The sequence below is a fragment of the Abramis brama genome, assembly GCF_963993115.1.
Source record: "Abramis brama genome assembly, chromosome: 11".
NCBI lineage: Eukaryota > Metazoa > Chordata > Actinopteri > Cypriniformes > Leuciscidae > Abramis > Abramis brama.
In genome coordinates, this window is record NC_139973.1 from 16771774 (window position 1) to 16785164 (window position 13391).

General features: G+C 36.0%; 1 protein-coding gene across 2 annotated transcripts in view; it reads left to right on the forward strand.

Annotated features, from left to right (window-relative positions):
* The window catches only part of lrrc7 (leucine rich repeat containing 7), a 112985-nt gene that overhangs the window by 15796 nt on the left and 83798 nt on the right, over window positions 1-13391 (forward strand). For both annotated transcript variants that reach the window (XM_084129680.1, XM_084129681.1), the window contains exon 2: window positions 4972-5244. The gene's annotated coding sequence lies outside the window, so the exon portion shown is untranslated. The remainder of the gene's footprint in view (window positions 1-4971; window positions 5245-13391) is intronic.

Genomic DNA, 13391 nt, shown 5'->3' on the forward strand with positions numbered 1-13391 from the left:
CTCCATCTCTAATGCCTGTGAGTCATGCATCCTCATTTTGAATGTATGCTTAGATCCATTGACTAGTTTATGTTGAGAAACGCTCAAGCCTACTTTTCCTGTTGTATCCATAGTTGTTGTTGTTTTTTAGCTGTGACCCAAGGCACTTGACTTGAGGAATGATGTTCTAGAGTTCCAGAGGGAAATTGTAATGTCCTGGAGTTATGTGAAATTTGACTGGTATTAACAATTACATGTATTTCAAAAAGAACATGAAGCACTGAGGAGAATTCAGATCGGTTTGTTCTCTGGCACCCAGTGAGTCATTTCTGTTTAACACAACACCCCCTCTGCTTTCTGCTTCCTGATTATATAGATGATGCTTTGATTGGCTGCAGTAGAAATCATGTGTACTGAAGAGACGTAAGTGGATTGTGAAATTCAAAGCAAACATATTGTGATATACAGTTATATTTTACAGCAATTCTAAACTAAAGGTACGTGTCCTTAAGCAAGTTCCAGGGACAGATTTTGATTGTGCTTTTGATTAATCATGTAAAACAGAAATTATGACTTAAAAACATTAAGGCCCGGTTTCACAGACAGAGCTTAGATTAAAGGGGAGGTTGATTATGATTGAACTTTTCTAGCTTTAGTTAGTGTGTAATGTTGCTGTTTGAGCATAAACAACATCTGCAAAGTTACAACGCTCAAAGTTCAAAGCAAAGAGAGATATTTGCTTTTAAAGAGCTATATATATATTTCGGGGGGGGGGGGGGAGAGATATATATATATTTCAACGGGGGGGGGGGGGGGGGGGGGGGGGGGGGGGGGGGGGGTGGGGGTGGGTATTCCAACCCAATTTTTTTGGGGTATTTTTATTTAAAGGAATTAATTATAAAAGCGATTTAAGTGAATAAAGAAAAAAAAGCTTATTGTATTAGTGAAATAATTGTAACTATTTGCAAATAACATTTTATTTTTAATTATGCATGCATTCTCTTTAAATGAATCAAAGAAATTATAGCATATTTTCAATTCAAAAAGGCTAAATTTAGTAAATAAATAAAAAAAGTTGAGTAATTCGCGTCACCGGATACTGTCGGTAGTTGAACATTTCTATTGTAAAACAGTCAAATATTAAATGTTTTCCACTTACATTTTGCCAGGCATTCGTTCACTTCTTTAATCATTCTGACATTGAAGAGCTAGACCGCTGAACTTTTAGTCATCCTAACACCAAACAGAGCGGTGCGTAATGGAGCGCATCAGAACAGCATCAAGAATATCAAATACACTGCAGTGAATCTTTTATTTGCATCTTAAGTTTATAGGCAATAATAATGACTGGTTTGCGAAAGTGTAGAACTCGGTGAGCTCGCGCAAAACACATCTTCAGGACAGCGACTCATTTAAACGCCTCTGATTGGCCAATGCGTTCAACAGACATGTCAGTGATTGGCTACAATGCTCAACGCTGCCGTACGCCGTGCGTGCGCTACAGTTTCTGTCTCGCATGCGTGCTCGCTCTAGATTCCGGGAGATTTGAACTAATTTGCGCCATAAATAGTGGTCCATCCAGTAGTTAAGAGCCTGAATTGTTTATAGTAATTCTGAAATTTAGTGCACACGAGTGAAAAAAAATACAGCACAGAAGAATGTCTAATTTAGCGTGAGATTTCTTTGTTAAGCGTGAGAGCGTGAGATTGAGGCTGAATGCGTGACTGTCACGCCAGATGCGTGAGAGTTGGCAACCCTGTACATGTCACTTCTTCTTGAGTCTCTCCATCATTGTCTGACTCCAGTTTAAACATAAAAGCCTTGTCTGTTTAAGCCTTGTCTGTGAAACCTGGGTTATGGCTATAATATATATTTTAAGACTTACAAATGTAAGGAGTATAAAATAACCTACTGTGGTTCATTTCTTGTTAATGTATTGTTAATTTGTGGATAGATTCTTTTTAAAGAAAGAAAAAGGTATTTGAAAAAAAATTGCATAGCAAAATATACACTCCTGGGAAAAGTTTTGGGTTAGTATTTTTTTTTTAAAGAAAGTAAAACTTATATTTAGCAAGGATGCATTAAATTTATTTTAAGGAATTTTAAGACTTTTTAGAAAAGATGTAAAAAAAAAAAAAATGGATCACAGTTTCCACAAAAATATTAAGCAGCACATTCAACATTGATCATAATGAGAATTTTTTCTTGAGCACAAAATCATCATATTAGAATGATCTTCAACAAAATAGTGCAAGCTTAATTTTCTACTACAGTAGTAATTTCTCGCTAGAAGTGACATCAAAAGTGGATAACGTTGATCAAAAGCTTACATTTACACACAAACTGACCGCCAATTGAAAGTTTCAGATGTGGTCTTTATTTTTTAGCTCAACTGTCACAGAATGGAAAGCAAAAATCGATCAGATGAAGGGGTGCTTCTCATTTCTTATTTGTGAATCCTCGTTTTCTTTCCTCTCGTCTTAGCTCCACCCCCTTAGGAGTGTGTCACGTGTGTACCCTCGCTCATGACTCCTCATGAAGCTCCTCATTCCTCGCCTCCTCATGGTGTAGTTAGAGAATTGAGATGTCCTTCAAGATGGCTGAGTTGGATTGGTTTCTGGGTCATGGGCTTGATGACGTAGGAGTAAGGAAACGAGGAAGGATCAATTTGAGTATTGAGAAGCACCCAAGGTATTTTAGGAGACAGGAAATAAAGCTAACATTAGATTTGGACATGGCTTGATGCCGTAGTACCTTTGAATGCAACCTCCAAAGGCCGCATTTTTAAGCTTTCGGATGCAGCCACGGTATCACCAGGCTCCTCCGTCATGGGCTGCGTTCCAGTCCAAAATTGTCATGCCCTTCACTCGCTAACTTCCCTCCATCTCGTTCACTCGGATGTACGTCATTGCTTATGTTGCACGAGTGCCCACTACTGGCGGAAACTGCAATGGACTGAATTGGAACGTCCTAAGCTCTTGGTCACTTGGAATCAGCTATAGAGTTGATTTATTATTTAATTTTTTTTCCCTTTAAGAATTTGTTTAATGCAGCATCCAAATGTATATAGGTGTGTTTGGGTTGTTTTAAATGAAAAAAATATATAATTAATATATCATAGTTGTTTGTTGTGGTGGTGATTAGGCAAGATCTGTGGTGACGTCACAATCGTACTGCATTGTGGGAAATACAGGTGCCTGAAGTGTACATATGAAGTACACTCGCTCCCTCGGTCAAAATCGAGGGAACGAGGGTCTGTCCATATAAACTTCCCTCGTCCACTTCACGAAGTGGAACGCACTTCAAAATGGCGGCAGGGATTCCCCCGAGGGGAAGTGCTTATGGAAGTTCGCAAGTGCGTGTCTAAAAGTGGACTGGAACGCAGCCTTGCCCACACAATGCTCTCACTCACTCGAATACTAGCATCTGCACCTGTTCCCCATCAGCAAGCCAATCAGCCCTGCGTAAAAGCACACACCTCACACTCAGTCATGGTCTCATTTATGGACAACAGACTACTTACTCTAAAGATTACTTCGATAACGATACTTTATAACGATAACGATATCTCCTTGTGATTCTTCCATCGGATCTCCTTGTGAATCCTCTCCTGCACTCTCCTTGTGATCTCCCAATGTGTTCTTGTGAGTCAAGCTTGTCATCTGCTTACCTGTACAGTACAGTATAGTCATGCTCTGTATAGTCCATTCATGTCATGTTCAATTATACTCAATATATTTTTTCCTGTAAAGGAACACATTTCTGGTTGTGAAACACTATTTTATTACATTAAGATGTTAAAATGTTTTAAGTTTTAAATTTCATGGGAAAATTTTATGAACTAAATATGTACAAGTCGTTTGTATCAAAAGTAAAAGTCAGGGTTATTGTTATATTTTAGCATATTCCAGGATATGAAATAAAATGCATGATAATGTATTGGATATAAAAAAAAAACATGGTTCCTTCAGGAAACACTGCAAACGTAACACAGTTACAGTAAATTACAGACAATAAAAATGACAGTGTTAGAAGAAAAAAAAGCATTATTCCATATGTAGCCATTCTCTGTTTCATTTTTTATAAGCTCAAGATATTAAATGTTTTCGGTGCATTCACATGCAGTTCCTTAGATGTGAGGTACTGCTCATCATCTTGTGTCTCTGAAAGCAGCCTTGCCCTGCAGCCATAAATCTGTTTACTTTAATAGTGAGCTGTTCCCACATGCTGATCTTTAAAGCTGTGCTGTTTGCCACCAAAAGTGTATTTGCACTAGTGCTAAATCACATGGAAATGATAGTGTGAATTTTCTTTAAAAAAACTTTATAAATAAATAGGCAGGGATAAATCTTGTATCTTCACCCATATTTTCTCAGACCCAATAACTTTCAATCCCTGTTTAGTATCTTAATACATAATTTAGGTTGTATTGTGCACAATTTATCAGCCTGCATAATCTTTCATCAAAAAGTAATAACTTGCTCTACTCTAAAATGACTTCATAGACATCTGTCTATTGGTTAATGTTTACTAATATTCAAATGAACTTACTGTTACAGTTAAGTCTTTCTGAAATAGTATGTTTTAACGGAGACATGTTGTAAAAACTGTTGTTGTAAAAAAAAAAAAAAAAAAAAGAAACTTTAAACTTGACGTTCAGGTCAACCAATTCCTGATGGATAACATGTTTCACTTGAAAGAACATTGCATTAAGGAAGTGAACTGGGTTACTTGTGTGGATACAAACCCTAAACATTAAAAATGTTCTGCCTACATTGAGTTCCAGTGTTCTGCAGTTAGGCCATAATAATATACAAACTATTCTCTATGTGTTAAATTAATGTTTTAATTAGGGATGCTTCCTCCATGCTGTGTTAATGACTCTGTTTGTTTCGATAGAAATGGTGAGAAGGCAAAAAAAGTTTTTTTAGTGTAAAGTTTGAAATGATGGGCTAAAAAGAATAATAACATCTTCTTTTCTCTGTTTTGCAGGTGCATTTGGAAACGAGAGGCAGCCTCTTTCAGTCAGTGCTTCAGGACTGAGAGTGTAGCATGGGCGATATAACAGGATATGCCATCAGAGTCTAGTGGCTGGCAGGATTTGGACAGGAGGCTGAAGATGAGGAAAACAAGTGTTTGCACACAAATGAACTGGGTGGCTGTCTATACCCACCAGTGATAATCTACACAAGTCCTGCCTGCTCTGGGAGTCTCTACAGAGAGCGGCCAATACAATCTACAAAAGGTCATCCCATTTCTACTTTGGTAAGTGTGAAAAACTGCAGAATAAAAAAAAGCAATATACTGATAATGCTGGTGCTGTCTGTCTGAGTTTATTTTTTATTTTTTATGTAATGTTCTCTGTTCTGTTTCAAATTAGTGCTTGGGTTTGTATGCTTAAAGATTATTTTCAAGGAAAATAGTATATTAAAAGGGATGTGGTAGAGCTGGCCTTTGTTCTGTGCCTGATACTGTTGCCCTTCCTTTACAAGTTACTGCTACTGTCATGACAATCCAAATGGCTCCATAATTTCCTGTGGTCATAGAGGTCTATTGAATGGTTGAGTGAACTTTCCTTTTGTAATGGGCTCACTGAGCTTTATTGCAGTCTGGATAGATAATGGCATCATTTGACTTCTGGTCCTGCCCTGTGATCGAGATTGGTAACAGCTGGACACAATTGTTCAACAGTTTTGATTTGGGGGCTATAGACTATTGAGTTTTGTAACTGAACTTCGCTGAATACAACAGATGGTTGAGGCAGGAAAATATTACTCTGGAAAATTCAGATTATAAAAGGAGTATTTTGTAGTAGAGTTTAGTGCGTTTCAGATTAAATATGTGGTAATGTTGTATTGTATATTGTTACTAATGTACTTCTGAGGTGAAACATGGTGTTTCCTATGAAGTCAGCTTATTTATCTTAAAGGGTTAGTTCACCCAAAAATGAAAATTCTGTCAGTAATTACTCGCCACCCTCATCTCGTTCCAACCCCGTAAGACTTTCGTTCATCTTCGGAACACAAATTAATTTACACTATGTGAACTCACTCAGAGGCCCACTCAGAAGAAAATGAATAGTTGAATAAAGTCGTTATTTTTGAGAACACGCACAAAAAGTATTCTCGTCGCTTGATAAACTTAAGGTTGAGCCACTGTAGTCACTTGAACTATTTTAAACATTGTCTTTACTAACTTTCTGGGCCGACAAGTTTCAATAAGCCTATGGAGGAGTGAGACAGCTCTCAGATTTCATCAAAAATATCTTAATTTGTGTTCCGAAGATGAACGAAAGTCTTACGGGTTTGGAACAACATGAGGGTGAGTAATTACTGAGAGAATTAAAATTTTTGGGTGAACTAAAATTCTTCCCATACTTCTTTTCAGGTTGATATCTTACAAGTGGTCTATAAAATTCTATAATACAAATATTTTGGAAACAGTTTACTTAAAGCCCTTATGTATAATGCATTATAAAGGTATTGATAATGTACATTATAATACATTGTATCTTTTCATAAATACAGTAATATAAAATGCATTATACTATTTGCAGATTCTGAAATTGGTTGTTTGTAATGTGTTTTAATGCATTATACTTTCTAAAGGCTTGTTCAATGAATAGATAAGTATTATAATGTATTATAACTGTGGTTACAATAAAGACCATAAAATGCATTATAAGGTGCATTAAGGCAGAATTGCTGAATATAAAAATTCAAAAGTGGAAAAAAACTTTTAAAAAAATCAAAAACTTCTATATCAACTTGCTCTCCTCTAAAATGACATCACCTAGGGCACTGCCTATTATTGATTAATGTTAAGTAATATCCAAATAGCTTCTTAAATTACTGTTGTAGATAAGAGTCTGACATTTTTATTTTATTATTTGTGTTTTTTCATTAATTGTATTTTTTAATGTAGTAATTTACTGCCAGTCAACACTAATGTTGTAAAGAACATGACAATAATAGCAAGTAATGACAGAGTTATGAAATGTTACCATTGCGATATACTCATTTATGACCAATAACTTAATTTTTCTAAAATATTTTTTTTAATATTTAAAAAAAAATCTATAATATTTTGCCTAAATAAATAAATACATAAAATACTAAAAACTAAAATTTGGGCTTCACAACTTTATAATGTACAGTATCAAACTGAATGGATACTAATTCTGAGATTTGCTAAAGATTACATTTAACAGTGTTGTTAAATTATTAGATTATTTTTTAATGGTTAACTTCAAGTAAGCTTTAGATTGCAGCAAAGTAATCAATTTTCAATAATCAGCCAATATATATCCAATATCGACCAAATGCCAGTAAATTACCAATGTAACTGATATGTTACCATTAAATTGTGAATCCTTATACCTTTAGCATTCCCATTAATTTGGGCCATACTAACCAGCCGAACTCCTCCTCCTGAAAATTCCTACTCGCATACTCAAATTGGGGCTGAGTGATCTACACGAGTGAGTGTCGCTGTGAGAGACCTAATGAATGGCTTCAGGAACACTTCTCGCTCTCAGCTATTCAGCCAGGTGTTCTCATTAGCACCTTCTTGCTTTAGTGAGAAGAAAAGAGATGTGAGGTAGAAATGAAGTCATGCTGAATTCACCATGCTTACATTTTTGACACACATTCTCCCAAATCCTTGTGAGACTATACTCTTAATGTTTTTGTTGAGTCATGTATGCTCTGACAGACTATTCGTTTTGCAGTTCATTTATATGCGCGATCTTACACCAATTATGCTTAAGATTACAACAGTCCAATATGCTTAAACACACTGATTTATTTATCAGGTGAAGGTTTCCTTCTTTTTTCCCCAAGTTTTAATGTCAGACTGGAGAACAATTGCATGGTTTTTATCATCATGTTGTGCATGTAACATTTGAATGTTTGATTAAAGGATGTGTAAAAGCATTCACCTTGGACAAGATCCTTTGATCGCATTTAGGCTTTGTTTGATTTTTAAGGGTTGAGATTATGCTGCAAGTGTGATATTTGGGACACTTGCCGGACACAATTTGTTTCTCAGAATGCTGGAAATGGTTGTACAACAGCTGTCAGATAACTTGATTATGTCTTGTTCTGTCTGTATCATCTCAGTGAGCTTTTATTAGTGTTTAAGCATGCGCTGTAAGGTGAATTTAGCGTTTTCCAAACGTTTCTCATCCACACTGAAACATCAAAAAACGCTAAATTCACCTTACAGCGCATGCTTAAACACTAATAAAAGCTCACTGAGATGAAACGCTAAAAACACTAATGTGGCTAATGTTGTATAGGACAACAAGTAAATTAAGGTATGAAAAAGTACATTGTTGTATATGGACATTTATAGGGCTTATATGCTTTTTTTTTTTTAAGTACTACAAATAGCCATTTCAATTTGAAACGCTTATAAGAATACTTCTACTGTAGTATTTCATAGAGGCTTGAGGTTTGCAATACCGAAATGAAGGGCTTTGCAAACCTCATCTTCTGCTGTGCCAATCTCTTCTCTTCTAAAGCCAGATTGGCCTTCTTGAGGTCAATGAGCTGCTGCTGAACTTTGTTGTCCCTCTCACTGGCCTCTTTAAGACATTGTCTAATGTATTTTAAGACATCTAGTTTATCCTTCTCCAGCTGCTTCTCCTGACTACAACCACAGACATTCTCAAACCGCTGAGCTATTGTAGCTGTAGTCTGAACAATTGAAGATGGAGGCTGGGGCATGGGTGGGCTGTTGGGAGGACTGGGAGATGGTAGGTGTCTGCCATTGGGAGGTGAACCTGATTGCTCTTATGAGCATGATGCACCTGACTCAGGTTCAAGTTGATACATCCATACTCCACCATGGAGGTCAATATCACCACAAATCCTATCTGAGGCACTTGTGCCAAGTATTGACAGTGCCTTTTCTTCTTCTCTTGAGGCTTGCAAAGTCCTCCCACTTCTTCCTGACCTCCTTCCCTGATCTTTTAATGCCACTAGTTGCAGTTAGTTTTGTAGCAATATAATACAATATTATTTTTAGTTTTATGACTGCCCTTAACCCTACTGAAAATAATGTTTGTTTAGCTCCACCTCCTCTAAAATTACATTAATTTATAATGTATTTTCTTTGTTTTTTGGTTCAGCCATTTTTGCTGGTGTCTCCACCATATGTGCTTGTATAGATTTTTGGCATCATTAGCAAATGATAATTAGGCAACACATTTCAAAATACAAGCATGTGCTACAATTACGAGCCATTCTATAAGGTTACATTTCAGTACTTAAGTAGCACTTAAAGCACAGCTGCGTGCGATCGTGTTAAGTCCATTTTTGTGAAACGCACGTGAAATAAACACGAATGTTCGTAGAAAACGCTCTTAAGTGCTAAGATCCATCGTTATCTGAAAACATAGCCCAGGATAAAGTTAAATTTTGATTTCAGATGTTGACTGTTTATAAAACAGAATGGTTGTAGGTTTATCTCTACATGATTTCCTGGCATTTGTCCTCTTGTCTATTGTACTGATGGGAAACTATATTGTGGAAGATCCAGAGTCTAGACTAATGGTGGGGTAACTGGATGAAAGCAGCGAGTTAGAGGGAACAGCTCTCTGGAGATCGAAATTTTAAGAAAAATGTAATGCAAGCGGTCAAACTCCCACCCACTCTGAATCTTCATTATAATCCTGTGGAATTTTAGACCGTAAGGTTCGGAACTGTGCCACTATTGGCTGGCCAATCAGAGTCACGTCTTGTGTTAATAGTGATGCTGAAATAAAAGCACTCCACATAGTATTTTGGCACAAATTCATCTGGCATTTGGTAGAAGCTCGCCAAATTAGTTTGATGCCAACATAAACACTTTCTTAGTCTTATCCTTTTTTAATCTAAATTAGCTAGCTAAACCATTTGAGGTCAGTATATGTACTGATCTTGTAGGGAAGATCAGGGAGTGTTGGAATTTTAGTTTCAATGTCTATTGCACATAGTTTTATTTTAGTGCTCTCAAACTTACTTATTCATTTTAGCAATAATAATAGCCATGATATTTCAGTTTTTTTGTTTAAAGGTGTAAATGAAAAGCTTGTTGATTTTATTAATCAAACAATGGAACCTGCTGATTCAGTTCTGCCAATAAACATTTATTAACATGATCACAAATCAGTTACTGTACTTTCTTACTTTTTCTAACTTGTACTGTCAGCTCTGGTGGTCATGCTCATGTAATTCCTCCCATGTAGCTCTTTTCTAATTTGTTACACAAACATATGTTCGGATCACAATTTACTTCTAGATAATACATTAAGGTCCCAGGTTTTTTGGTGATACATTTTCAGAAATAATATTGTTACTAAAACAACATGTTCTCTGCATGAAATGCACAGACAGAGCTGTGGCTAAATGTGCTATAGCTTTTATTTTTAGACTCCCTGTGTGTGGGCCTAATTCTATTGCCTGAAGTATTGCAGTGTGCTTTGTATCAAATTATGCAATTATAATGATCCTATACTTATTTTATACACAACATATGAGAATGACAGCACCGTACTATAGCAATGGTCTTCATCTAGAAATTGTCAGAAGAACTTCAAGAATACATTTCCCCGTAAATAAATGCCAGTTATGATGTATCAATTATTAATTTATCAATATGAGCAATAAAGTTCGAATTAAAAAAAAAAAAAAAAAAAAAAAAAAATTTCACTCAGAAATTGCTTGTGCATTTCACAGACAATTACAAAGAAATGGCAAGTAACACTGAATTAAATGTGAAATTTTTAAATGGTGGAACTGAAATAGTATTTTCTTGTAAAATGTGCTCCAGTAATTTTTTTTTGCAATAATCATTTGCAATTAAAACCAGTTATGTATTTGTTTCGCAGCCTTGAGGTTTTTACATTAGCACCTAGATTATAGTCTTAATTGCAGTTAGAAAGTGTTATGTTTCATTTAAAACAAATACTTGATGTTTGACCATGTCTGCCGAACACTTTGATTGAAATATTTGCTTGAGGTGCAGGACTTGTGTTAAATTATAGTGACATATTTCAAATGAGGAGAGTAAAAATTTGAGAAAATTTTGTTCCGCTTTCACTCGGAGGTCAACCTAATTACGTTCAGTCATATTTCCAAAATGATTGGCTTCAGGGCTGGCAAAGATGAAGATGCCGTTGAGTCATGCTAATAGATCAGACGAACAGATCTCCCTCCATGGTCTTATGTAGATCAGTGGGCCTTGTTGCCATGGTAACAGCAGCAGATGGAGCATAGCTACACCTCAGTAGCGTGGATAGCAGAGATAGCCTGGAGTCCCTGAAGAGGCAGTGTGGTAGGTGGTGTAACACTAGTTCCTGCAGTCAGCCCCCCTTCTTCCTCTCAGACACCCACTCTTAAGACTCACCAGTCTCTGTCCATTTCTTCTTGTGAGTAAGGTCTCACGATCACTTTTCATGCTGATATTGTCTGTTGAATGACATTTTATTCTGATGTTTGCATTAAATAAAACATTTAACCCCCATGTAAAGCTTACATTAACATACATGCATGACATGAATGGAGGTTCTCTTTGGAGAACATCTTTATTAACATTTGTTGCAGGCATATATTTTCTTATTATAGTAATTAAAAAATCTGAGGGGTGTGCAATGCAATCACAGTAAAGTAATTAAAACAATCTTGAGGCCATGCTAGAAAACATTCTGTTCACAACTTAGAAAGAAAGAAAACATGTTTTCAATATTTCATAATTCTCATATCTACGGCTAGATGAGATTTGTATGGTTAAATCCTGTTCTCCTTCATAATGTTTCCATGACATTCCACTTGGATTGTCTCCATGACATCCCACAATGTTTCCATGGCACCATAAATACCTAAACCTATCTGCCAGGTTCAGATACGTAAACCGGATTTAGTTCACACCATGACTGATTAAAAGTTGCTAAAGATAAATGATTAATTAAAAAGTGCAAAAAATATAAATATTCAAGTATGTTCTTGATTAGTTTCATAACTAATTATGATTAGTTTCTTTATTTATAGCTTTTTTATGTTCAAGGGGGTTGATTTTTATTTATTTATTTATTAGAACTAACAAATTTCAGATTCATGCTTTTTGTTACATGATGGTCACATTAACTGCTTTGGAAACTTAATTTAATGTTTTTTCGTTTTACATTCTAGACCCAAAGCTACAAAAAATATAGCAATTTTTTAAAATGAGGAGTGAACTAATTATAAATCATTTCAATATTTGTAGTATGAAAATGTTTTACACAAATTATGATTGTCCTTCAGTGGCATAATTTCCACTATGACTAAACAAGAAAGTTTTATCAAAAGTTAATGTAGGCTGCCTGTTTAGGAGTTGGACATTGTCTTACAAAAATGCTGTCTTGCAGCATCAAACATAATAAAATTAAATGTTCATGATGTTTCACGATAATGACAATTCCCTGGTAATGCATGTACCTGTATATACACTGTTGAGACTTTTCAGAGTTTTTCACAGACAAAATTTACGTGAGAGTTAATTGAGAGTTTTCTCATCATCACCACTCCTGGCTGAGGTTTCCCACTTCCCTGTCCCTTGCTGAGTTTGGCACAATCTCAGGTCTGCTGGTGAGGCCTGTGGCTTGCTTGCCTTTACAAACCTTCATTATACCAGCATGGCAGCACATATCCAGTCTGTCACAATGAGGCTTTGCCCTGTGCTTATCTGAGTGGATATAACATCAAGTTGAGGATCTCAGGACCTGAAATATGATGCTTTCAATGTGTTTAATGTTATGTAAGATGCGAGCAGCACTACAAATAGTTAAATGTAATTGCTTTGCATTTAGTCAACTGGCATCTCTGTAGTTTTTACATTTCTGGATAGAAGATGGAAGGATCAGCTGAAATTAAATACATTCATTATTCTTATTCAAACTTATGAATTTGAAAGAGATTTTTATCAACAAAGGACTGTCTCTCTGTAGCGGAAAAGATAAAGCTCCCTTGACACTCCATGTTCTGTTGAATATGGCTTGAGAGCTGATCCAAAGGAATATATTAAATGATTTATTGCATCATGGTGCAGCACAGCAATGGTATTTGTAAAGCTCTAGATACTTTCTCTTGCAGAGAAAAAGATGTTTGCTTATCATAACCACTTCAGCATATTACTATTTCATGAAACCAAATGTACTGCGCTGAGTGCGGCAAGTCTAGCAAGTCAGCACATGACATATGACGTATGAATGCATGTGCATTGTTTAAATATTATATATTTTCATTGTGTTGTGTTTTAAGCACTACTCGAAGTGGGCCGGAACACACCGATACACAGTACCAGCACTTCTATATTTTAATCTGTAGCGTACCCTCACTTTTTCTTGCGTACCGGCCCTTCTCACATGTTACTGGTACTCTGACTGCCCC